The sequence below is a fragment of the Pantherophis guttatus genome, chromosome 6 (assembly GCF_059756535.1).
Source record: "Pantherophis guttatus breed Tessera chromosome 6, ASM5975653v1, whole genome shotgun sequence".
Lineage (NCBI taxonomy): Eukaryota > Metazoa > Chordata > Lepidosauria > Squamata > Colubridae > Pantherophis > Pantherophis guttatus.
This window is the reverse complement of record NC_142068.1, coordinates 102,043,174-102,046,067: the sequence shown is the minus strand read 5'-3', so window position 1 is coordinate 102,046,067 and position 2,894 is coordinate 102,043,174. Positions and strand designations below refer to the sequence as shown.

Here is a 2,894-nt window from a genome sequence, read left to right as displayed (position 1 = left end):
TAAGAAACAATGGATGGAAACTAATCAAGGAGAGAAGCAACCTGGAATTAACAGTGAGGACAATCAACCAGTGAAAGGACTTGCCTTCAGAAGTTGTGGGTGCTCCAACACTGGAGGCTTTTAAGAAGAGACTGGACAGCTATTTGTCTCAAATGGTACAGGGTCTCCTGCTTGAGCAGGGGGTTGGACTAGAAGACCTCTAAGGTTCTTTCCAACTCTGTTATTCTATGTCTGTATCTAAACTGAATCCAGGGCTCTGCTATTGACAGATACTTTGTTATGCATGCATATTGAAGGCAAGTGACAAATGGGCAAAGAGTGTGAGACTGTGCAAAACAGTTTTGGAAAATTAGAGTCAATGCATTTTATTGCAATCCATAACCTAATCAGGATAGATTGCATAGTTTGGGGCAGACTGGCCATCAAAGTTGAGCAACTTTATAATATGTAGCTGTCAGATTGAAAACTGTTTTCTCCAGAAAAAAGAAAAAAGACAGGTACAACTCACCAGAAACACAGGAGGATATGTTAATCCAGTCATCTGGAAAATAAAAGAGAAAGATTCTTCATTTTGCTAAAAAACAAAACCAAACCAGAGAGTTTATTTATTGGTTCGATTTATATGCTGCCCTTCTCCAGAGACTCAGGGCGGCTTACAATGCGTTAAGCAATAGCCTTCATCCTTCTGTATATACCTGCTTAGTAGAGCTTTTGGGCCCCCCTAAGTGGTGTTCTTTTTTATTTATTTATTTAAAAAGTTTTACAAATACATTTTCTCCCCAAATTCCCCCCCCAAACCCTCCCTAACCCTCCCCTAAGCGGTGTTCTTTTTTATACAAAATCAACTTATTGCCCCCACAAACCAGGTCCTCATTTTACTTACCTCAAAAGGATGGAAGGCTGAGTCAACCTTGAGCCTGGTGAAAAATATGGAACGCTTCACGAATTTGCGTGTCATCCTTGCACAGGGGCCATGCTAATCTTCTCTGTATCATTCCAATTTTAGTATATGTGCTGCCGAAGTTAAAGCATAATTCAGACAAATAGTAACAGAAATATACATGTCTACTCAGAATTAAGCCTTAGTGTGTTCACTGGTCTATGCCTTAGCAAACCTTATAAGACTAAAATACCATATTTTCCGGTGTATAAGACGACTGGGCGTATAAGACGACCCCCGAATTTTCCTTTTAAAATATAGGGTTTGGGCTATACTCGCCGTATAAGACTACCCCTCTTCCAACGCACACCAAATAAAAATTAAAAAACATCAACTGGCTCACCCAATGTAAAAGCAGCTGTACTAGACCCAAAATGGCCCCTGCAACAAGCAGGAACTTCACACAGCCACAAAAAGCCCAAAAACCCAACTTTCACACTTTACACACACAAAATTCCACATACAGCTTTGTGAGATTTTGTGTAGTTAGAGTGAAACACTACAAAAACACACTAAATCTCAGAAAACTGCACAAATATTATTTTATTTTATTTTTATTTTTATATGAAAGCTAAATTTAAAACTTCCTAAACTTTAAATGGCTAGGTCTAAAAAAGAACAACTAAAAAAAACCCCAATTAACTATTTTTTTTAAAGATCCTAAAGGGGAAAAAAACTTACTCAATAGAACAGGGGTCTCCAACCTTGGCAACTTTAAGACTTGTAGACTTCAACTCCCAGAATTCCTCAGCCAGCTTTGTTTTGCTGGCTGAGGAATTCTGGGAGTTGAAGTCCACAACTCCCTGCCTGCTTGATTGCAGGCAGGGAGTGGCTTGCTGATGGAATGGATTCAAGCAAGCGAAGCAAGGCAAGGCAAGGCAAGCAGCTAAGGTAAGCAAGCTGGAGGGGGAAAACTTTTTCTCTTCTCCATGGCTCTGGTGATCCCAACTGAGTTGCCTGATTAGCAGATCAGGGCTTGGATCGCCAGAGCCATTTAAGGCTCGTCAGAGCCTTTCGGGCTGGTCTGCCTGGTTACAGGAGAACGACACCTGGCGTATAAGACGACCCCCGACTTTTGAGAAGATTTTCATGTGTTAAAAAGTCATCGTATACGCCGGAAAATATGGTATATATTACTGGATTGTATCAATACATTGTGTATGTGTGGAAATAAATACAGGAATAAAATACAATCTCAATCCATATAAAATAAAATACAAATATTCCTTGTTGAACCATCTCTTGTTCAGAGACTGCTCACAGTTACTAAAGCACTGAACAAGGGTCACTTACAACTGGGTCTTGAAGTTGTGGCTGTCGCAGTGTCCTCAGAGTCACATGATTGCAAACTCTTGGCAACCAGCTCACAGTTATAATGTTGTAAGGACCCATGGTCACATGATCACCGTTTGTGATCATCACTGCCATCTTCTCACAGACTAAGTCATTGGGGAAGCTGGCAGGAAGTCAGAACTGGTGAACACATGACATGAGGGATGCTAGGACCACACAGAATCCATCTAACGATGGCAACTAGGACTACCACAACTGCCATCCCCCCCCTCTCTCTCTCTCTCTCTCACACACACACACACACACACGTAACTGTGGTTTATTGGGTTTATTAATATTCTCCCGCAGCTCCCTTCACCAAAACCCCCCGAACTGTCCCAATTAAGTCCAGCCAAAGGAAGACTGATGCGAGTCCACAGAGCAATGGCCAGTGAGTCCACAAGTCTCCCAAACAATATAAACCCACCAGGAAAAATTAAATCCACAATACAAGAGGGTTCACAAGGCACGATCCAAAGTGAAGGCACGGGGTCAATCCAAAGCAAGAAAGAATCACAATGACCAGAAAAAACACAGCTAGGAAACAAACATGTTCCCATCGTCGCTTCCCTCTCTTTGCTGCTCTAAATAGATGAGCTTCTGGTGCAGCCCATCAAGAAGG

General features: G+C 41.6%; 1 non-coding gene across 1 annotated transcript; it reads right to left on the bottom strand.

Annotated features, from left to right (window-relative positions):
• Positions 1-923: 923 nt before the first annotated feature.
• Positions 924-1,032, bottom strand: LOC117675787 (U6 spliceosomal RNA). Its single transcript, XR_004594272.1, has one exon. It is a non-coding gene; the product is annotated as a U6 spliceosomal RNA (small nuclear RNA).
• Between the last annotated feature and the right edge of the window lie 1,862 nt (positions 1,033-2,894).